Source organism: Silurus aristotelis (assembly GCF_946808225.1).
Source record: "Silurus aristotelis genome assembly, chromosome: 5".
Lineage (NCBI taxonomy): Eukaryota > Metazoa > Chordata > Actinopteri > Siluriformes > Siluridae > Silurus > Silurus aristotelis.
The window spans coordinates 4,947,925-4,973,601 of NC_139578.1; the positions used below are offsets into that span (position 1 = coordinate 4,947,925).

Consider the following 25,677-nt stretch of genomic DNA (forward strand, 5'->3'; position numbering starts at 1 on the left):
ACCAGTGTGTGCTTTGTGGGAGGTTTGCTGGGTTCTGTGAAGGTTGCAGTGTGTATTCACTTGTGTAAGTGTGTGTGAGTGTATTGTTGTGCAAAGTATAATTCATAATTAAATAACTCAACATTGCTGGCAGCTGTGGCAGGATCCTGGTACATGTCTGACAATAAGATAATTGACTACACCATCTTGTGGAGACAGATTGTAAAACAAGATTATAAACAACTGCTTTAAATAAAAAATGTAACACTACATTTAAAAGGTTATCTTTAGTGACTGTTCAACCAGTAATCATTAAATGGATAAGTAAAAATATGATTGTTGATTTTCAAATAGAAACTGGAACCTGTCTGGGAACTAAAAAAGTATTTAAGTGAAACAGCTAAACAGCTTCACCTCCTGAGAGAAAAAAAAAATCTCACTCTTCAGTTTTGACTGTAACTGTGGGCTACATGGTGCAGTAGTTCAGTGCAGAGTCTGATACAGGAAAGATCTCCAGAACTACTTTCTTTTTATGAAGTTTGATGGATAGTTATAGTTCAAGTTGATCAGTAGATATAAATGTGCAGTCATGTCAATTCTGGCATCAGGTTGGGTAACAATCCATTAATAATAGTATTTAATTAAAACCAGTACTGAGTGATTATAATACAGTTTAGACTGTACTGTTATTGAAGACTTTATGGTGGTAAACATTTTGAAAGGATGATGTATACTTGGTTCTGCCTCATCTTCCTCTATAGATGAGATGCCACTGCCAAATTGTAGTTTCAGTTAGCAATTAGTTAATTTAGTTAAGGTCTAAATTTAATTTAATTCAATGTAATATTTCTAGAAGGTTTTAACAAGAACTTCTGTCACAAAGTTGCTTCACAGAAATCTATCTGCAAAATTGCGCGCGATGCGGTGGAGCGGACCCAAGCTTCTGTTTATTCAGGAAGCACTCTCTGTGTGTTTGTCCCCTTCAGGTAAGTGGTAAATGTCCACAAAAGCAAACAATCGTTCCGACTGTGCACAAAGCACAGCCTGTGCGTCAATTGCTCGGTTCCCAAGGGCTCTGGCCCCGCTGTTGCTGAGGCAGGTGGCTTCAGATATCAGATGAAGATGGGCTTGTCCATTTCTCCCGCCTCACCTGCCGGGTCCAGCATTCGCTCTCTGTTTCGGAAGCACACCATTCTGCGGTTTCTTTCCCAAGTAGAAGCAGCCCTGCACTCTGCCTCTCTTCCTCCGAGGAGGGGACCAAAAGGCCTCAGTTTTAGGAGGGCAGTGTACATCTCAATATACGGTGCCGGTCCCTCCTCAGCAGCACCAGGAGATCGGGCTGTTAAACCTGCCAAAGGATGTGCTTAAGGGCACAGCCACCTCCAGCGGGCTTCCACCCGGTTTCGTAGCGGATAGAGAAGACCTGCCGCCTCTCAAGAGGCTCCAACAGCTGTAGGGCACTGCTTCAGCCGCTCTGGTTAGGTCAGGGGCCAGTCTCGAGAGACTGGTTCCCTTAAGAGTTTTCTTGGCAACCTGGGAAAGCCTCAGTGGGTCCTGTGCACGGTAGACAGGGACTACTCAATTAAGTTTGGGTCCTCTCCTCCCCGCTTCGATGGGGTGTGTCCCACTCTGGTGGGACCCGAGCAGGCTCTGGTCCTGGAAAAAGAAGTACTCACTTTCTTAAGGAAGGAGGCCATCGAGGTGGTCCCGTTCTTTACACAGAGAGTCCGGCTTTTACAGCTGGTACTTTGTAGTTCCGAAGAAGGATGGGGGGTTATGTCCCATTCTAGATCTACGCTCCTTGAACCGCTCACTAATGAGGCTCAGGCTCTAAATGACTACCACATATCCATCCTTCCAGCTCACAAGAGGTTTGTGAGGTCAGGAGGGATCTTCTCTCCCAGACAGAGGGCACCTTAGTTCCCCCTGCCGGGAGATATGAAGGCTGTGGCCCCTGACAGTTCCTGGCAGCTGGTCTCTCTACCAAGGTAGTGGAGATGATCCTGCAATCCAGATGAGGGGATCGTATGCCGCTAAATGGAGTCTGTTCTCTGCGAATCATATGTGCCTGTCAGTGTGGTGTTACTGCCTTCAGGTGAAGATATGATTGTTTGTTCTGGTGTAATGCTACTGCCAACAGCTCCTGATGTATTCACAACAAAAAATATTTTTATCTCATTGTTTAAGAAAATGTTTTCACCAACTGAATAATTATGTTTTGGTTTCAGTACAAATCTCCAGCATCCGTATAACGTTTGTGTAGAATATAAAAGATTAACCAATGATTTTAATAACTATGAAAACAAAAAAGAGGAACAAGTGGTTGTGTCTCTTGCAGTAGATATAAATGTCAGTATCTTTGTAAAACTGTCTAAACTGTATCTCACCACATAGAGCTCCGCCCCCTTTTACTGTAGTCATGTAAATTCTGCATTAATTTAATTTAAATTTTTGCATTAATAAAATTACAAAGGTGTAGTAACAATAGCTTATTTAAATGAAAAAAATTATGCATGTTATTTCTGTTAATGTCCATGTTTTGCCCTCCATGTGATTATCTGTAAGAAAGTGGTATTAGTAGACAGTGTAAAAGTTTTTTTTTATATATATTGGCAACAGTGTGAATCCAATATAGCATAACTTTTACTTATTAAAGACAAAGCTGAAGGTAGAAAGACACACAAAAGAGCACCAACTAAACTCTGTAGTAATGGACTGGCAATAAATGTCAAGAAAGGAACACATTACTCTTAAGTTACTCACTGTAAATGATTTGCATCCAAGTATCAAAAATAATTCTGATATTAATAATTACATTACTTTGTTCGGTCAGTTTTGAGACTATAAAAATTATAAAACTATAAAACCGAGCTAAAGAGGGGGGGGAGCACAGTCTGTGCTGTTCCGGGGTCCTGCCCACCTGCTGCAGAATCGCCCGCTTCAGGTCACTGTATTCCAGCATTTTTACTTTTATTTTTGTGCTACACTTTCACACTCACACACACACACACACACACACACACACACACACACACACACACACACACACAGACAGTGATGTCTCTCTTACCCTTTTCCCTGCTCAATAAAAAAGAGAACACTGATTAGACAGATTTCTCACAGGTGTGTGATTCTCACCGCCGTCAGGCTTCTCTACACAGAGCTGAACTAAAACTCACGCATACACTCAACTGTGTGACTAAACTGTGTTATTGATCTGTACAACCTGAAGTCAACACACACTCGTACTCACTTCACACATCCATGTTTTCAGCACCACCCATATTATATCACTTCATTATTATTATTTACATGCTGATTTTGCACATCTATTTGACTGCTGGTATTGCTGTTTTGCACAAATCCTTTAGTTCACATTTTGTTTAATTACAAGGTACACTCCAGCACCCAGGTCTCTTTTACACACTGCACTGTGTAATATACAGTAGGTTTACTGGCAGAGCTATTTTGTGTTTTGTGTATTTGTCCTACACTGTCTTGCGTTGTCTTTCACTGTCTGTCTTGCGCTGTTTGCACCAGGTTGCACACGATGCACTTTATGTGGCGAGGACACTTACTAGTCCTTAGCTCTTTGTTTTCTGTAATGTATTGTGTACTGCATCAGCTATAAATGGCTGAAATGACAATAACAGCTTATTGACTTGAAAAATAAATAAATAAATAGACATTTCAGTAATGCCAACTAAATGTTTGTTTATAGGGATAATGTGTAGATAGGTTTGTCCTTTGGCAAACTCTATCTGCTTGTGTACTGTTTCTGCTTACCTGAATGTATACTAATTATGTGTGCTTGGGCCTCCCTTATTGTATGGCTTAGTGCTAATAAACTAGTTTTGTGAGTGTCTGTGTGTGTCTATGTCTAGCACTAGGGAGATATCTGTGCCTGAACCAGAAAGCCAAAAAACATATTTGACTGTGGTTAAAAGTCTAAGTGTATGTGTCCTGTATATGTCAAAATGTTTTTTCCATGCAGTCAAGTGGCAAGAAGAATTCATGCTGCTTAACAAAATTAATAGAGCTCCTATAACCTGGCATTCAACAACAAATCAATTACTGATATATTAATTTGTTTTCTTTTAAAATATATGTATTATCTTTGTGTATTATTTATTGTTTCTGATGCAGTAGATGATGAACGATAATGGGGTGACAGCAGGACTGTGAGGCAGCAATAAGTTTTTTTGCTTAGGTGAATAGATATAATGCCTATTTTCTAGGCACTTAACATTTTTCTAAAGCATTGGTGATGTTATTCGGGTTCAGATCACTGCTGCCACTTTAACATCTCTTTGCAGGTAAACTTATCATTTTGCTAATTTGAGTTAGCATGTGAGTAATCATCATCTCAGTATCTGAAGAAATATCTTAGCACAATGACAACCAAAGCTTAATATAAATTGTTCTTGTAAAAATATAAAACGATATCCACACTTAATAAATGACAATTTCTTATTCGGTTTGTACTTTGCAGGAACCATCATGTTGCAGGCTACATGGTCTCTAGGTCGTTTGATCTCGGGTTTTGTGTGTGCAGTGTTTTGTATGTTATTGCTTTATTCCAGTGGATTTTCTCTGGTTTTATTACATTCCTCACTTAAAACAACTCTCCTAAAAACAACTTATTTTTCTTTCGGCTGCTCCCATTAGGGGTTGCCAAAGCAGATCATCCATCTCCATACTACTCTGTCCTCTACATCTGCCTCTTTCAAACCAACTACCTGCAAGTCTTCCATCACCACATCCATAAACCTCCTTTTTGGCCTTTCTCTTTTCCTCCTACCTGGTGGCTTCACCCTGAGCATTCATCTACCGATATATACCCCATGTCTAATAAACTTGTTTCTAATCTTGTCCATCCTCGTCCATCCGGCTCCACCTCCTGTCTTTTAGTCAATGCCACTGTCTCTAAACCATAAAACATCGCAGGTCTCACCACAGTCCTATAAACTTTCCCTTTCACTCTTGCAGACACTCTTCTATCACAAATCACACCTGCCACTCTTCTCCACCCACTCCACCCTGCCTGCACTCTTTTCTTCACTTTTCTAACACACTCTTTACTACTTTGCACTGTTGACCCCAGGTATCTAAACTCCTCCACCTTCTCCACCTCTTCTCCCTGCAACCACACCACTCCACTGCCCTCCCTCTCATTCACACACATAAACTCTGTGCATCCCTAATGGCTGGGTTAGTTTCAAAATCACTTTAAATAATTTAAATAAAAATTTATGACAGTTCAGTGTGAAGTGGACAGTTGTGTAGTTTTATCAGAATGGTGTCTCTATAAATGAGTTTAGCTACCAAGAGTAATCAGGGCAGGAGTGAGAATAATATTAGTGCAGTGTGTATGATAGAAGAACAGCTGTAGTTTATATCACAGAGGTTTTATTGTGAAAATGAGGATTCATCATCAGAGAATGTGAGCAGGGTTGTGTGGAGCTCTAGTACTTTTCCCACAATAAGATAAGTGACTGCGCCATCTTGTGTTTAACAAGGAGTAAAACCATCACCTTAAAGCCATGTAGTATGAAAGGGTGAGTGATTCTGAGGTTAATTCTTGTTCTTTCAGCAGATTTACTGTTTTTACCACCTGCTCTTTACCTAACATATACAGTATATGTCACTATTAAGCCTTTGTTTGTATTTGAAGGACAGAGTAGCATCACCTTCATCTACAGGTCTACGGAATCTGCATGGAGTCATCTGTCATAGAGAAGTAAGAATACTTTAAATATTTTATTAAGATTAAATAAAGGGTGTGATATATATATATATATATATATATATATATATATATATATATATATATATATATATATATATATATATATATATATATATATATATAGTCATATTTGGCTCTTTTGTAACACCACACAGACTAAGTCGTCCCTAATTCAGAACTTAAGATTCAGAAGATAACAATATCAAACATTAAAACTCATATAATAAAAACAACAAACACATGAGTAGGAACATGATAAATAGTGTTATGATTTTTAAATGTTTAAATCTGTCTCATTTAATTACATTTAATTAGATATAATTGCTACATGATATATCAGTAGCGTCCCTACATCTACACATCTACATCCGGAACCAACATTCTACTTAACCTTTCTCTTGTGTTTCTCCTATTATCTCTTATGTTAACGGGTCGTTGTAGACCCATGTCTCTTATATTAGCTATAAAATACCTTCAAAACAATTAGTTATCATCGCATTTGTTTCTTACCTCTTGGTTATCTTGTTAGGTTTCCTTATCCATGAAAAGATTGGTTTTAATATTTTTGGTGTGGCCCCCTCGGCCTTTCATTTGATAGAATACCTCTCATTTTCAATAAAAAAAAAAGGTTAAGTGAACTTTAAGAATTATATAAATAAATAAAAGGTTATGTTGCCTGACTATTACCGATGGGTATTAGAATACATCTCTTAAATGAATTTGTTTTATTATTATTATTATTATTATTATTATTATTATTATTATTATTATTATTATTATTATTATTATTATTATTATTATTGTATATATTATTAACTATAGTAACATCTATGGTGTTACGGGTCAATTTTGACCCATATATTTATACTCAAAGAAAAAGGCAAAAATAAAACTTTAATACAAATACAAAATGAAAACCAGAACAAGACATAATAAAAATATAGATTTGCAGAGTCAAACAAACAACGACTAATCAAGTAAATCAAATCAATAGAAATCAAGTACTAGTTCCAAAATATTATCAATCCTGCGACCGCGAGACTTTACACCCCAATGCCTTCATAGCTACAGTATCTCTGGGGACCCTAAGGTGACAGTTTGTGCACTGCAAGACAAGGGAAAATAAAACTCTGGACTTGTTATGTGCTAATGTTAAGGAAGCATACAGCTCTACAGTTCTCTCTGCTTTGGGTAAATCAGGTCATAACCTGGTCCACCTCAAGCCCCTATATATACCTGCAGTTAAGTGGCAACTGGTATTCAACCAAAACTGTATGAAGATGGTCACAAGAAGTTACTGACAATCTACCAGGATGTTTTGAGGCCACGGATTGGGATATTTTCTGTAATGCTCATGGTGAAGATATTGACGGCCTTACAGATTGTATAACTGACTATGTTGATTTTTGCACGGACAGTATAATACCCACCAAGACAGTACGCTGATTTCTGAACAATAACCTAAGGACTAAGGACATCAAGGCCTCACTGAACAGGAAAAAGGCTGCGTTCAGGAGGAGTAAAAAGCAGGAGAAAAAATGAAGGAGGGTAAAGAGGGTTACAGGAGAAAGCTTGAGAAAAAACTCAGCCAAAACAACTTAAAAGAGTTGTGGAGTGGGATGGGAACCATCACTGGGTTCCCATCACTAACTTCACCCCCTTTTGTGAGGAGGAGGGCTAGTCATAGCGGTCATAGTGGTCATAGTCTAAAAATAATAGATGCACTAGCTTTACCTCTGTTGTTGTATGTTGTTGTTTGGCAATATAATTTGCAATATAACTTAATAATTTAACAATTTCATGTGCAATATCTTTACACTATCACAGGCAGTATCATTTAACTATATCATGTATAATAGCTTTACACTATCATGAATATTATTTTTTATATGATCATGTGCGATATCATTTTACTATATCATGTGTAATATCTTATTATGTATAATATCTTTTATAGGATTATGTGCAATATTATTGAACTATATATTGTACACTATCATGTGCAATATTTTTTAGAACTATAATATGCAATACTAGTTAATACTATTACGAGTTTGTATTCTTTTTGCTTGAAGCATTCTCTGACACAAGAATTTTCTTCGGGATTAATAAAGTTTTATCTTATCTCATCATATCTCATCTTATCTTATCTTATCTTATCTTATCTATCTTATTATCTTAAAACAAGTCTTTGTGTGCAAAAACATACATGTGTATATGTGTGTATGTCTTTAGATGTGTGTGTGGCAATATAAATGACACTTTTAGTGTTTTTTGCAGAGATATTTCTTGTCCTTCTGTCCTTATTGCTAGGGCAGACCTGACACCTCTTTCTTTTAGAATCAGGTGGCCTCAGTGGGGTTGTGGCTATGGCTAAGCTGGTTGATGTTGAGGCAGGGCTTGGCTGAGGAGGATGCTGGTGCTGATTCTCTTTCTGTTGCTGATGGCATGGATGGAGTGGTAGGTAAACCCTTTGCTGAATATGCGCCTTGACTAAGGAACTTCCTAGCTCCTCAAGAAGCATCTTGGGTTTTTTTTTGGTTGAGTTCCACCCTAGGTGGATGTGGGTCCAGAACACAAATGCATTGTATGCAGATACATCTAGGATGTTATAAAACACAACCATTGGCCATCTCCTGGTCATTCACTGGCAAGTGTAGGTGGCAGTCAGCTTGTCCAGGTTGTCCACTCCTCCTCCTGCATCTTTGTAAAAAGTGGACATAAGTGGACATTTCAGGTTTTGGACATTTCAGGTGGACATTTGGACATTTCAGGTACACATTTCAGGTTGGTTTTTTTTGGACAATATAAAACAACAGTCGTCGTGGTGTTTGTAAAAGCAAATTTTAAAGAAAGTGGAGCCCTGTCCTTCACCTGCAAAATATCAGCGGGCAGCTCAGGTTTATTTTTTTTTATTGTGCCCACAAGCTTCCTACTGAGAAGTTCTTGTTCAAGGTAATAACTGGTAAAAAATAAATAATAATAATAATTTGTCCCACGTGATATTGTAACCTCTTAGTCCAGTAGTCATATAGAGGACTACACGTTTTCCTTGTTTTTTTTAAGGGATGCCACTTGCAGGTTTGCCTGTGTAAATCTGTAAATTCTATGCATAGCTGGTTTTTGCTTTACAGGCTGCAAGATTTTTATTCCGTATTTGCCTGGCTTAATAAGCATGTATTGCTGGGAGAGGCATTTTCCATCAAAAGGGACCTCTTAGTCTAGTAGTCATATACTACTATAACTAGAAAGTCTGTATGAGCCGAGATGGCGAGCCGAGATGGCGAGCCTAGCCCAGCAAGACTGGGAGACAATCTTTAACGGAGTGGCTTGCCTTTAATCTGTCACCAGAGGAACCTTGATTTTTTTCAGGAGTGCCAGATGAGGCATCATTCGCATATAGTAAGGTTACAACAAGTGTACTTGAGGAAAGAAACTGAACTTTTATTAAACACCCATCCGCTAAACCCAAATCTGGACAAGCATACCACATACACACATGAGAAGACAGAACATTAAGGAGGAATTTTCTCTCCTTTTCTATCGTAAAGAGCTCTTTTATTGTTTTTTTTTTTGTTTGTTTGTTTTTTGTTGTAAATATTTGTTATTGTCCCATTCATTTTGCACTGTTGTTGAAAAGGCAATAAAATTGTTAACTGTTCAACTTAATTAGAGCTACTCATAGAGACTAGCTATTTGTTAACGTCTTTTCTTTACCGCGCCATAGGCAACATTTTCTTCCCAAAAATCTCGCTGTCTGTTGGCCCAGTTATATCTGCATAACTCCCTGCTCTAAAGAAGAAAATAGAGAAATAAAATCTTTAAAGTATCGAAAACAATATAATGACCCAAATATCACAGTTAAGAAACATGGAAAATGTATTAATACAGTTGTTAAACTGGTGAATATGTATGACCTGTAACTACAGTAAAAATTAATATGAAGTACCTGTAACTACAGTGAGAATCAGTGTTGTGTATCTCACTATGTACAGTAAGGTGTAGAGTTGAGTCATTTCTAAACACAGCTCTGTGAGGATTCTGTATAATAGTGCTGTATGTGCTGAACTTTACACATGAGGGAACACGTCTCTAGAAGGCCAAACCCAGGAAGTGCTGCTGCTGGAACGACTATTCCACAACACTGTTGCTGATCAACACATTTGATCTGGCTTAATTTCTTACACATATCTTTTAGAGTTGGAGGCCTGTGTTTTGTCTCAATATTTAACATTTCCTTATTCTTTTTTTTTCTTTTTTTTAACACATTTGATTATTTTTGTTTAGTTGTTTATGTTCCTGAATTAGAGAGATTAAAAGAAAGACAGTGTCAGGTCTATAAGTATCTGGCAGATTTTGCATTGACAAGTTTTTGTTCACAGTGAAATTAAAATGAAATAATCAAGCTATATATTTGACAATCAAAAAGCTCTTGTTGAATAAAATCTGTGAAGCATTGAAATTTAAATGTTTTCTCCACTCCAGACTCTCACTATGCTGCCACACTCTGGGTTTTCAGACACACACATCACCTTGTAGTGCAACACCTACAAAGGAAACAGAAAGGAACAGTGTCCATCTTTTGAGAATCATTGTTTAAGTTAGATTAAGGCAAGAGGCAGATTCCATGCCAGGCACTTGGGGAATTTAGGAAAAATATGATCCTTCACTCCTGACCCAGGCATGGGCCAATGCACCTGTCTAATTTTATTAGGTAAAACCACCCATAAGTGTGAATGGACATTTGCAACTCAGATTTAAAATACATTTCTGATAGAGGGTCTAGATAATACTAAATGCTACAGTTTCGTGTGAATGTTTGGGTACCCCTGGTCAAATTTTCTGTTAATGTGAACAGTTAAGCAAGTGGAAGACTAAATGATCTCCAAAAGGCATCGAGTTAAACATGAAACATTCTTTTGCAATATTTTAAGCAATATCAGTGTATTGTTTTTGTTTTTTATAATTTTACAGTGAAAAGGGAAAGCAGCACCCTGCAAAAGAATAGGAACCCCAGGAGACTTGAGCTCTCAGATAACTATTTTTTTACCAAGGTATCAGATCTTTATTAGCCTGTTACGGTCATGGTTTATTCACAGGCATCGTTGGAAAAGTCCAGGTGGTGCAAATTTCAAAGCTTTATACTGTAAATACCCAGACTCCTCTAACCTTGTCCCAACAATCAGCAGCAATGGGTTTCCTAACAGGTGAGACTCCAACTTGACGAGATAAATCTTGCTTTTCCATTGATGAAAACTAGCAGTAGTGATCTAAGGTTGTTCATGTATTAGAACTCCTATTTTTACATTTCTACATAAACCTATTTCTACATAATCATTATTTCTACATTTATTTGCATTAATTACATTACATGATTATAAAAAAAGTGGTGAAGCAGCAAATCAGCGGTGAAACAGCCGGATATGTGGGACTTGTGAGTGGGATTGATGAGTCAACAGATTCAAAGAATTCTAAGGACTCAAGTGACTCAAGGGACTTGTGAGACTCAGATCCATAGTGATTCAGAAGGATTTGAAACCATAAACGGCTCTATAGCAGTTTTATGACTGTGCTACACAGTAAATCCTCTAATAATGAATAGATTTTCTATGAGGATGCTCAAGCAAAGCCTGCCAACTTTGGGGGCTCTTGTTTAAGGTTTTCAGTAAGGTTTTTTTTCTTCTCTGTGTTTTTTAGGTTATTTCCTAAATTTATGTCGCTATTTTGTCTTTTCTTAATTCTTTCCTGCCACCACTTCCTCTCAGCCCTTAATGTTTCCACCTGCATCTTGTTAGCCCTGGTCTATTCACATTCTCATTTTTTACCCTCTCTGCCCCTCGGAAGACGTCACTCCACCCCTTGCTCCGCTGAGGACGTCGCTCCACACAAAATATTAATTTATTAATATTAGATATTAATAAAAGTTCTCTGCAAAGAACGAATAGTGTTTATTCAGTTCATTCATAGTTTGGACTATCTGCTGAGGATTGCAAAAATTTCTCAATTATGTTGATGAGGACAAAACAAAACTTCATTAATGATGAAATTAACTGTTAGTTACTTCCTATAAATTTCAATATTTACAATATTTACCTTCAAATTCATAGTTTTTGGCAAACATTTTTATCCAAGTGGTTTAGAGAAACACCCTTAAACCAAACCTTGTTTCATACTTTCAGTGATATTGAAACACCATCAAGCACCACTTAAAAGTGTGCTGTCATTTCCTGTCGTGTCACGTGTGGTCCTACCAGTTTATATAGTGTGGTTTCTGCGTGGGCGCCGCCATTTCCTTGTTGGCAAATGAAGCGCCATCTTAGAGCGAAATAGGAGAAAAAAACAATAAAGGCCTTCAACGTGAAAAAAGACAAAAGGTACAGTAAAACGTATGCTATTCTTAGAATATGGACATCCTTAGGTCTATTTTAGTTTTAACTTTGATTTTAGGCAGTTAAAGTAAACTTTTAATTGTAATTTGAAAGAACCGTATTTATAATTGTAGTTGGGTTGTTCACACACTGATTGATTGTTTCATACCCCACATTTAGATTCTTGTAAAATTTCCTGTAAAATATATTAAATGTTTTTTATTTTGCAATGTCTAGTGTGACTTTCTCAACTGAAATAAGAAATGGAAGAAAAGGAAATGAAAAGAAGAGCAATGAAAAGAAAAGGTGAAGTAAAACTAACAATACCCTCTAGACACAAATCCCTTTAGGGCTAATCTTGTTCAAAATATGTTTTATAGGTACATATGAAAAGTCTGTTTCTAAAAACGCAGCCAGCAGGCAAGTCTTAGTATGTTAGCACAAAACAGCATGTTGAGGTTGCGATGCCGGTTTAATCCTTCTTGTATCAAATACTTTTCTCTCCTTTTCTTCTGACTCACTACCAATAAAGACAAACTCAATAGCTAAACAAAAATATACAAAATTATATTTATGATTTATAGTTGTGGAGAGGCAATATTTTTATACAAATAATGAAGTTTCAAAAAACTTTCAAAAATCCAGGCCGTTCATACTTCTAAATACAGATTCAGCCCATATGTCCCTATAGGACACTCATGATATGTTCAATTTATATATATCTCACCCTGTGTGAGTGTTGCACATACACAATGCTTTCACAATACTTTCAAAAGTCTAAATCAGCCCTAAGTGAACAGGGGATTAAAAAGTTTTCCTTGCATAACTGCAGTTGGTAACTGTACTTACTGCAAAGAAAATCAGTGAGTCTTTAAATACTATAGAGTCTTTAGGACAAAAGCAGACATACTTTCTTGCAGCTTCTCCTGTTAGGGTTCGCCACAGCAGATCATCCGCATGTTTGATTTGGCACATGTTTTTACGCTGGATGCCCTTCCTAACGCAACCCTCCCCATTTATCTGGGCTTGGGACCAGCACTAAGGCTTGTGAAACCCTAATGGCTGGGGTTGGTTCCCTGAACGGGGATTGAACCCGGGCCGCAGCGGTGAGAGCGCCCATCCTAACCACTAGACCACCAAGCAGACATATTAATTTTTAAAAAATAGGCAAAGGGGACAGTCTAAATATAACCTTATACAATAATATATTATTAATAAAAGAGGCTTTATGTGGATACTTCTAACATTTTCTTTTTCCTCTTTCTTTAGCTCCAGTCATAAAGGATGTGCCTATTAAAAGGTAAAGTCTTAATTAAATCGTAGCATGCTCTTCATATCTTATTCATCCGCTGTTTAATTTGATTGTTTGGTTATAAAATATACATAAATCACATTATGCTTATCAATGCTTTTAAATATTTTCCAGGTGCTGCCCATGGAATGGTTTTGGTAAAGCACCCTTTATTTTGTTTTATCCTTTAAATGTTTTTATGTTTATGATTTTGATGAATGACTATGTACAGAATACAAACAAATGTTAACAGTTCGTTTTGTGTGTTTTCTTTCTGTGTTTCTCAATTTCTTTCCATTTTAAATCCAATTTAGTTACAAAATGGAAGAAGCCTCCAAAGTAAGTATTTAAATATTATGATATTACTGGAGACCATTTTTAGTCTTCACTAATAAATAAACAAATGTAGATGCAAATAAATAAATATAAATGTATATAAAAAAATATATAAATAAAATAACATGATGCTATTAATATCTTGTAATTTTGCATTTGTTAGTTCGGTATCACCAACTTTGCTGATGATGATCATCGGTGATCATCGTTCCTACATGAAAGAGGCTTCAGGCTTATACCAGTTTATCAACACGTGTGTGCCAGACTCATTACTGGCTTTATTTCATATACTTTCTATTAAACATTTACATATAAGAGCTCTACTAGTATCCAATGACTTTTTTAAAGTTCTAATGGATACTTTAAATAATGGAAAGTACACTTATGCTAGAGCTCTTTGGATTAAACAGCTGGATGATTCTTACAAACGCGATCGTTATAGCAATATAAAAGAACATTTCCCAATTATTGATAAACTGGTATGTGCTAAAGTCGATTATCATCAGGAAACCCCTGAGGACCATCCCATATATAAAAAAACACTGGGGTAAGTGTAAGAATAATTGCATTACATTATTTAAAAAAAGTCACATCAGCATTGATATAATGGAATAAACAAAATACTGTAGTATTCTAATAATAGTTATATTATGGATGTGGTGGCAGAAAAACACTTTAATAATTCCACAATAGTTTAAATAATAAAGGTAGTAACTTACTAACTTAGTAGTTACAATAAGAACAAATACACAGCCTGGCCAAGTAAAGTCACTTTAATATTTAATTGCACGTTTACAGTGTGCATTTTAAGTGCATTCCATCACAACATTAATATACATTCAGAGGTGCATTAATTTTTTGGCCAACATCATGTTTTGAGGATTGGAACATTACAAACATTTAAAAGTCCCAAAGACTTTCAGTAGGGTTCATTTCAGGACTTTCTGGTGGCCAATTTATGTGTGAAAATGCTCTCTTATGCTTTTTCATCTATTTTATTTTCATTTTATTTAAGCCTGATAAAATCTTGTCATTGTCATCCTAAAATATTTCTTTGTGGTCAAGCAAAAAAAGAAAATCCATAGAATGGAAAAAGTTGTCATTCTTGTACGTGTAGGTCCTTTATGTTTTATAAAACTTTATGTTTGCTCTTTCCAGATTTCAGCAATCTCTTTAGTTGGTTTCTTTGCTCTTTGAGAATATAGTACCTCTATTAAATAAAAAACAGGATAAACCTTTGACATGGTTGTATAAGAGATGAGTAGCTGCATGTCATTTAATATAAGCATGAGAATGCAAAAGAAGATAGCAGAAAGTTATTGATAAAATGAGCACTCAAATCTAAATCCAAAAGAGGTTGGAAAAATCTGTAAACAACCTACATGAACCAAAAAACATGAAAGTTATGGTGAATAACAAAATAAGAAGAAACTAGGAAATCAAACGTGCAACAAAATGTTTGGTATGAGCAGACGGCTAAACAAAAGCAAAAATTTGTGAAAATTAAATTGACAGAAAGGGGTATACACACCCTGACTAATCACAGGGGCTTTGGTTACTAGGACGCATGAGAAAAATCAAAAATGATTTTCTAATCTAATATTTATCTCTAATATGTCATCCCCAAGGCACTCTTCCTGCAATACCTACAAGACCACTTCTAGACCCATTCACAGATAGTCCAACTCTTTTGGACTATCTGTGGATCTCTCAATACTAAATCCTGCTAAAAGCTGAGCCTCTTGACTAAGCTTTTTAGAGAAGTCTTTTTCATCAACCCCTGGAGGAGGTTCTGCTGGAGACATTTATTCTTCTTTGTCTCCAACCTTACTAATCAAACATAAGTTAAATAACCAAATTTAAAATCATAATCAATAAATGGGCAATCACCAAACAACTTACACAAGGTGAAACAAGAATGCAAATAATGTGAATGTGAACAAGAAAAAAGTTCAAGAAACTAGAAAAGAAAAAATGAAGCAAAAGGCTTGGTATGAACAGGCAGCTCAACAATTTGTAAAAAAAAAAAAAAAAAAAACCCTAAGTTTTGTATATACAGTGCATTCAGAAAGTATTGAGACCTCATTTATTTTTTTCAATATCTTATGTTGCAGCCTGATATTATAATCGTTCAAATTATATTTTTCCCCCCCAATAATGTTCACTCAGCAACCCACAATGACGAAATGAATACGGAATTCTAAAAATGTATTTAAAATATTTAAATAAAAAACCTGCAATATCACATTTACAGTACATACAGCAATCAGGCATAACTTTATGATCACCTGCCTAATATTGTGTTGGTCCTGACCCATCGATCATTAACAGCTTTAACTTATTCAGCAATTTAAGCTATAGTAGCCCGTCTGTTGAATCGAGCACTGACTTGACCCATATTAAACATCTAAAAGTGGCTATTCCCATCCAACATGACCAAATTTTTTGTGGGTTTGCCAGACAAAATGGCAGACAATCCCCCAATCCAGGTGTGTAAAAAATACTCTAGGCTGTAATTGCCTTCTAATTGTAAAGGTCCTTCAACTGAATATTGAGTAAAGGGCCTGAATACTTATGTACATGTGATATTTCAGTTTATATATATATATATATATATATATATATATATATATATATATATATATATATATATATATATATATATATATATATATAAAAACTGAAATATCACATGTATATAAGTATTTACTCAATTCATATGCATGGAGCAAAATGTAATTTAATATTATGTCTGTTTTATCTTTATAAAATACTTATGTAAATACTTATGTACATGTGATATTTCAGTTTTTATATATATATATATATATATATATATATATATATATATATATAAAAACTGAAATATCACATGTATATAAGTATTTACTCAATTCATATGCATGGAGCAAAATGTAATTTAATATTATGTCTGTTTTATCTTTATAAAATCGGATGTATTGGTCTTGACAGAAAATTTCGTCTATTTGGTGACCTGAGAGCTTTGGGTGATAAAGAAGGTCCATCGATTATTCTGGTGCATCGAGATGTTCACAACCCTCGCTATTATCCTTGTCTGCGTTATAATCTACCAGTGGCTGTTGCAGATGACAACAAAAGGTATCTTTACAAATTCATCAAAAAGAATATAATACTGTTAATGTGGGGGCTTTTAAACAAAGCTGTATGGTATTGTAAATTGTAAAAATATCATTGGATAATAACATCGTGACAGAAAAACAGAAAATACTTTTCATATGAATGTATACAATGAATGTTAACATTTATTTGGGTTAAGTTTTTTTTTTTTTTTACAGATTTTTTGTACTAGACAATGTTACATGTGGTACAAAACAGCAATTGTTGAATATGTTATATTTACTGAGTCATGTATTTATTGTCATTGTACTGATTACATACCTGAGACTTGTGGAAACAGAAAGCTAACACAGACATGTCACAACAGGAAGTGTACATGTAATCTTAAAAAAAAAAAAAAAAAAAAAGTGTTTCTTTTTTGTCTTGTATTTGTCTACATGTCTACTGATTCACTTCTTGTCATTTTGTACCAAAAGCATCAGATATTGCTGTTTAAATGTACTGTTTATGTGCAGTTTTTAGGAAGAGCAATAAAGTTCAGCATTACTCCAAGCACATTCAAATTAATACATTTACATTTACATTTGTGGCATTTAGCAGACACCATTATCCAGAGCGACGTATATGTACATCGGTACGCAAGATTACAAACTTAATATAAATCCTACAAAGCAAACATGGAAAGTGCTAATTTAAGCTTGAAGATAGCCAGTGACTCCGCTGTACGGACATCTAGGGTAAGTTCGTTCCACCACCTCGGTGACAGAACAGAGAAGAGCCTTGAAGTTTACTTTCCTCTCATTTTGAGAGAAGGTGGTACCAGTCGAGCAGTGCTGGAGGATCTCAGACAGCATGGTACAGTGCAAAATGTGATGAGGTCTCTGAGGTAAGATGGCGCTGGTCCATTTTTGGCCTTGTAGGCAAGCATCAGTGTTTTGAATCTGATACATGCCGCTACTGGAAGCCAGTGAAGGAGCAGCAGTGGGGTGGTGTGGGAGAACTTGGGCAGATTGAACACAAGTCGTGCCGCTGCATTTTGGATCATTTGCATTGGAGGAATAGCGTTCAGGGGAAGACCTGCCAGCGGAGAGTTGCAGTAGTCGAGTCTTAAGATGACTGAACAAGCACCTGGGCAGCCTGTGTGGACAGAAATGGTCGAATCCTTCAGATGTTGTAGAGAAGAAATCGTCAGGAACGAGCCACATTAGCGACATGTGAGAAGAAGGACAGTTAATTGTCCATAGTTACTCCAAGGTTACGAGCGGTGGCTGAAGGGGAGAGCAGAGAGTCATGAGTTATTTGAAGATCATTTAATCAATAACTATAAAAAAAAAGCACATATATATTCTATAATATATATTATAAATATAATACCATTTCATAAATGGTATAGTTTCATGTGCTACTGAATTTAAGAAATAAAGTCTATACACACACACACACACACACACACACACACAATAAACTTATGTCTATATTTGTGCTGAATTATTACAAACTTATAAAAAATATGCAAGTTTGCTGAGTGTTGTGTCTAAATTGTATAAATGAGCTAGTAATTTGTTAGGAAGCTTGCTAACACTATGTTAACTACTTTGTCTGAATGATAAAAGTATACTTGTTTGCTATAAATTAAGCTAAAGTTGCAATATTCACTCACACTAGTGATACAATTTTTCATTTGCAAGTAAGCTAACTAAAGATGGGGTATAAAACGTGAAAAGAGGGAGAGAGAAACATGTATCATTACAGCCCAGTCTCACAGCATTACGTGATATAGTCACGAAATGTAATCTATTGATTTGTGTTCACAGACACGAATTTCCCTCTTTTTTGTGTCACCGAGGACAATATATATACCCCGCTTATCAACCGGCTCAGACATCGACCTTTTCGAACAGTTTTTCGTCCGAAATTTGCGAAGGTGTTTGGTGCATGGGTGTATGTGGTTTCCCTGTCACACGTATTCCTATGCGTTTCTTACATTTTCCCGGACTCCACGCGCTCTCCATGGCTGCGCTTTCTTTCCAATATAAAAGCGTACCTTTTTCCTCCCGTGCGTTCGCCCGTGGACCTCGCCCCTCCAGGGCGTACCACGGATATCTCTCTCTCGTTTGTCGGGATTCTATGGACTGCCATGTGTGTGTGTGTGTGTTTTTGTGTAAAATCTCTGTGTTTTCGTTAAACCAAAGCAAACTGTGCTCCGGCTTTGCCTCTGCTCATTACGTTGCATAACAATTATATACAGTTTTATTTATGTACCTGTTTTATTTAGTATTAATACTGCTAAAAACAGGGCAAAAATTGTTAATAAATGGGTATCGGTGAAGGTCGGGAACAGATTAATTGGTTTTCCATTATTTCTTATGGGATAATTACATTCGCTCTTCGCCCTTTTCGCATTTCGACCGGTTTTAAGGAACGGATTAAGGTCGATAAGCGGGGTACCACTGTATATAAATATATTCATTCCCTGGTTTATTAAGGAGACTGCGTTAATTAGAGACACACACATTTGTTACAGAATAACGCTAACCTTTACCCTAGCCTTATATTTTCTGCCTTATTCTCTGATAAAAATTGGGAAAAAAGATTACCTTGGGCATTTCTGTCAGCATTACCCATGATCGTTCTGATTGTGCATTACCCGTGCTGAGTGACACGAAAAAAGGGGGATGTCCATAAACACGAATCAATAGATTAAAGTTTGTGACTATATTGCAAAATGCCGTGAGACTGTGTTGATCCTCAAATATCCTTATTGGTACATAAAAGTAAAGGTGCAGTATGATCAGGGTGCAAGTAGGGGCTCCGGCAAGACTAGCTATGGCAGCATTCGTAAAAGGGAGTAACACAGATATGAGGGAGCATCTGGGATATAATGCATCCTTCTGCACCACTATGTACATGTCAGAGTGGAGGGATGGCAGCATCTCAACACTATATTTATGATCTCTCATTTATATAAGAAAAATCTACTGACAATTTCAGCCTAGACTGATATACACAGATAGTTTTGTAAGAAAAATCCCTGCTACCCATCTACCATCTTCACTATTCAAGGTACCAATAGTTCACCCATGTGCTGTGGCCCGAGTCCATTTAGTGCTTTATTCATCAGTAGTAGTATTTTATAAACAATGTGAGATTTAATTGGTAGTCAATGTACAGTAGAGTGGATAAGACCGGGGTGATGTGGTCATATTTTCTGGTTCTAGTAAGGACTCTTGGATTTTGGATTATCTGAAGCTTGTTTATGCACTTACTAGAACATACAGACAGTAAAGCGTTAACAATAGTCTAAACTGGATTTAACAAAAGCATGAACTATTATCGCTACATTATATTGTTTTTTTATTTTAGAAGTTCTATTCTAGTAATATTATCTACATGAGCTTCGAAGGAAAGACTTAATGACAGTCTAAAACCATCCTCATAGTTATTGAGATGCCCACTAACTTAATGGATTGTTAGGATGTTGATGTGGAAATATCCCCAGCTGCACAGAGTGGTCTACAATTGAAGAGAACTCCATCCAGAGGCAGAGCGTTGAGATTAATCAGGGAGATAAGGGAAATAGGGGATCTGTTGGTATAGCAGCTCTGCAGTGTGTGAACAGAAAGCTCTGTAAAGGGTGGTCAAACCCGCCAACTTGCACCCAAGTGCAAGCCTTTGAACACCTTCACTACAGCAGATGTCTCCTCAAAGCACAAATCACCAGGGACTTCTTACATCCCAGTCAAAACATGTTTAACCTCCTGCAAAAAGAAGAATATATAGGAACTTCACCAGCCCCAGCATCAGCAGCAGAACCAGCGGTTTCAGGGCCAGGTTTTTTTTCTACACTTCACTGCCAGGACACTCATGGCTTATTGGTGCTTTACTGATTCTCAGTAATGATCATGCAGTTCTGCTCCACTCTGTACATCCTGAATCCTTTCTGGATAATTATAAATAAATAGAAATAGAAATTCATAGGATATCCTACATTATCTTCTACATATGTATATATTATCTGGATATACACTATGTATAACTTTTGTCCAGTTGTATATACAATGTACATTTCTCTTATTGTAAATTTATATATCTCATTTCTCTACAAATATTGTACATTACACACATCTTGTTTAATTTTAAATTTAATTTTTTACACTGCCCAGAGCCTTTATTTGTTGCACATTTACTATATATATTTGCAGTTTTGGTAGATGCTAAACTGCATTTTGTTGCTGTGTACCTTGCAATGTCAATAAAGTTGTCTATCTGTCAATTAGGATACATTCTTTTCACCCACCTGTCCATCAATCTACTTTTGCATACACACAGCTTACTGTACACACAGCTCTCACCAGCTCCTTCCCTATTACCACATTTTCTCTCTACCCTCTTTCTATCAATCTACTATTACCACACACTCTATCCACTTATCTTTTTAGCAATCTACCACACAAATTCTTTTTACACCCCTATTTACCATATATAATCTCTCTACACCGTGTTTCTGTTCATCCATCACTACCACATTCTTTCTCAATGAATCTCTATCTACATTTACCACATTTGCAATCTATCCCCTCTCTATCACTCTTCCATTACAATTAGTATGTTCTATCTCCACCCTGTTTCATTCTTTCTATACCATATTCTTTTTTCACCCCTCTCTATTAAGCTACCTTTCCTGTTCTCTCTCCACCAATTCTGTCAATTTACTATTATTACATTCACTCTCCACACATCTCTCTAGCAATCTACCATTACCACAATCTCTCCTCACCCTCTCTCTATCAATCTACTATACCACAATCTCTCTCCACTTTTTCTATATCAATTTACCATTACCACATTCCCTCTTCACCTTCTGTAAATCAATTTATCATTACCAGATTCTTTATCTACCCTCTCTCTATTAATCTACAATTTTCACATACTCTATCCAACACCTTTCTATCAATCTACTATAACCCCATTCTCTCTCCACCACCACCCCCCCTTAATTAATATACATTACCAAATTCTCTTTCCATCCATCTATTAAGCAATCTATGCCAATATTAGATTCTCTCTCCACCTCATCTTATTCAATCTACAATTACCACATTTTCTCTCCACCCCATTATAACAATGTATCAATAGCACATTCTTTCTTGGTCCATCTCTCCATCAAGCTACCACTAACAAATTCTTTCTGAACACATCTCTCAAGCTATCTATATTTACATTTTACCACACCTTGTTTCAATCTATCAATACCACATTTTCTCTTTGAACCTCTCTATCAACCTAACATTACCCGTTCTCTCTCCTCCTATTTTCTATCAATTTACCATTACAATATTTACTCTCCACCTATCTCTCTAACAAACTACAGCATAGATTTTCCTATTACCCTCTACCAATTTATCTATCTACCTTTACCACGTTTCCTCTCCACCCCCACCCAATGAATCTACCATAAGCACATTCTCTCTGCACCCCCCTATGAATCTACCTAGTAGCATTTTATCTTTCTGCCCATGTCTCTATCAAACTGCAATGGCAAATTCTTTGTCCACCCCAGCTCTGTCAAATAACCATTACCACATTCTCTGTCCACTATTTTATCTATCAATCTATGATTACCACAGTCTCTTTCTCCTCCCATCTTTCAAGCAATTTACCATTACCACAGTCTCTATCCAGCCCCTCTCGCTCAAACTGCCTTTACCACATTCTTCCTCTACCTACTCTCTATCACTCTTCCATTACCACATTCTCTATCCAGCCCCTCTCGCTCAAACTGCCTTTACCACATTCTTCCTCTACCTACTCTCTATCACTCTTCCATTACCACAGTCTCTATCCAGCCCCTCTCGCTCAAACTGCCTTTACCACATTCTTCCTCTACCTACTCTCTATCACTCTTCCATTACCACAGTCTCTATCCAGCCCCTCTCGCTCAAACTGCCTTTACCACATTCTTCCTCTACCTACTCTCTATCACTCTTCCATTACCACATTCTCTATCCAGCCCCTCTCGCTCAAACTGCCTTTAATAATTCCATCAAGATATAGATATAGGAACATCAGCAGCCCCAGAAGCAGAACCGGCAAGTGCAGGGCCAGATTTTTCCCATCTACCGTCACCTAATGAACTCTACAGTACACTGCTAGGACAAGAATGGCTCACTGGTGCTTTACTGATCCTACCACCAGTCTGCCTTTATTCATTTACTACATTCTCTCTCCAACCATCTTTCAAAAAATCTACCGCACTACTAATTTTATCCATACACTCTTTATAAATATTCAATTATCACATTCTTTTTTTCAATCCATCTTTGTCTACCAGTTATCAAAATCTCTTTCCACTTCTTCTCTGTCAATCTACTACAACAACATTCTCGCTCAACCCCATCTCTATCAAACTACAGTACCAATGGCACATTCTTTCTTCATCCATCTCTCTATTCTAATACAACTACCACATTTTCTCTTCACACCCTCTTTGTCAATCTACCAATACCTCATTCTTTCCCTCCATCTTTTTTTTTTTCAGTTGCTTTGGAGCGTTTCTCAAATCAGAAATGAAATTCTCAAAACTACTTGTTTAAACTCCACATCATTTAGTCATTTGTGCTTATCATAAAAACATTTCTCGTTGCTTCGATCAAATTGCGAATGTTTTGGTACACCATTTAATCGATTTAAATTAGAATTTTTCCTACATTATCAGTTGTTTATGTCATGTTGATCAAAATGTATTATAATAGTTTCACGTAAATAGTTTTAACCCCCAAAACATTTAGGCATCAGTTCATTGCATAAGTCAATGAATGCAAAATTGTTAAACCAGTTGTCAAAATTTGTCAAGCTCTTCTTCTTTACAGATCTATTAAACTTTTTTGGTAAATGTGTCTTAAATTGATTAATTGTGCAGATGAACCTTGAATGTCACAAATGAAGGGGCGAGGATGAGGAAGAAGAGGCCAGAGACATAGACACATTTCAGATGAAATTAGAGCCACTATTTTGGACCATGTTGTCAATCATGGCCTCACAATGGTATTGCAAGGGATGTTATCTGTTGTGATGTGGATGAAAATCTGTGGCCCGACAGACTGGGACGTCAGGGGGTAGAGACAGATTGCACTGTATAGTGCGGCATGTACAGTTCTGCCTAAGAAGTGTTTCCTATGTTTACCTTTTGGAATTTTAATTTGTGTCTTTTTATTTTCTATCACAATGACATTATATTGGTATTTTTTAGTCAGTCCACTAGTAAAGAAAAATAAAAAAGTGTGAATCCTGTCCAGTCTCTTACAATCAATATCCCACATACAGTAATGTGTAAATTTGTGCTGTTGAAATTCATAGTTGCCAATTCAGCCTCGTGCATTTTTAATACTTGTAATCCAAAACATACTTTACATCAGGAAATACTAAAATAAAGCATTGTCATATTGAAAAAATGACTACCGTATTTTTCGGACTATAAGTCACTACTTTTTGCCCACACTTTGAACCCCGCGGCTTAATTTTTCCAGGGTTTTCCCGGTTTCACAAACTTCAAACCAAAAAACTGAACTCTATAACATTAGAGCAATGAAACGGAAACGAAAAAACGCACCTCACCTGTTTTCTGAGCTGCACGGCATTGGGAGAAAAAACTTCCATCGGGTGATTTTAAAACGCAACGACGATGCCAAAAGATAAACTCCAGAGAGAAATAGTTGTGAAAGGAAGGAGGAAGACAGTGAACAATGACTTTCTTGGTCAGCTACTGTTTAGTCTGGGTGAAGGGATAGCACGCTTCTGGCAGGCTATTCCCAAAATACCGCTATGCTCCTAAAGGAAGCGCAACATATTTCACCTGTTACACCGTGTGTAACGCGTCTTTCATTAAAGCCTGTGTAAAGTACATTAGTGTAGACAGGTGCGGCTTATTTTTGTTAAAAATAAAAATATTTGTAAAATTCAGTGGGTGCGCTTTATAGTCCAGAAATTACGGTAAACATTTTGACTATCTTGTTCGTAAACAATGAAAAAAGGATTTGCAATTTTGATGGTAATGATATGTTCATTGACACAAATACTTACTTTTGAGAGAAGTACTAAGGATTTTGAGCAGAGATCAGGCTTTTGCAAGAAATCCAATGTATTGTGCTGTTTGTACACATTGTTTTGGGAATGCACTTACTGATTTGCAAATCTTAAGAATGATTCGAGAAATGCTCCAAAGCAACTGAGAAAAACTGTAATTGGCGAGTGTATATAAAAAGAGCAATACACAGATTTACAATTGTTGAAAGTGGATGAAAAACTAGGAAACGAACATGGTAGAGAGCCAAGAATAAGAATGGACGCTGGAAGGGTAAGGAGGCAAAATAGAGAAAGAGGAAGAAGAGGTCAGAGACATAAACACATTTCAGATGAAATTAGAGCCACTATTGTGGACCATGTTGTCAATCATGGCCTCACAATGGTATTGCAAGGGATGATATCTGTTGTGATGTGGATGAAAATCTGTGGCCCAACAGACTGGGGCAACGGAGAAAAACGATATTGTATGTCATTAAATGCAAAATTGTTAAACCAGTTGTCGGAATCTGTCATCTGAAATTCCGATTAAACTTTTTTTTTTATCTTGAATGTCTAATGAAGGTAAGTGAACGTCATTAAATTAACCAATAATTAACTAGTTCTCTAAAACAGGTCAAAGGTGAATCTTGTGTACCTTCAATTAGAGAGTGAATACAGACAGAGCAAAACATAGAATTACAAAATCCTGTTCGGTCTCGGATTGCAAATATGCAATTAAATAAATACATTTGTGCTGCTGAAATTCATAGATACCAAACAGAAGGAAGTCAAAT

General features: G+C 36.5%; 1 protein-coding gene and 1 long non-coding RNA gene across 2 annotated transcripts in view; one reads left to right on the plus strand and one right to left on the minus strand.

Annotated features, from left to right (window-relative positions):
- The window catches only part of LOC310726363 (uncharacterized protein), a 336,210-nt gene that overhangs the window by 90,183 nt on the left and 220,350 nt on the right, over positions 1-25,677 (minus strand). The window lies entirely within an intron of this gene.
- Positions 11,950-17,375, plus strand: LOC310726389. Its single transcript, XR_014533712.1, has 6 exons — positions 11,950-12,102; positions 12,334-13,396; positions 13,523-13,545; positions 13,702-13,726; positions 13,887-14,270; positions 16,697-17,375. It is a non-coding gene; the product is annotated as an uncharacterized lncRNA (long non-coding RNA).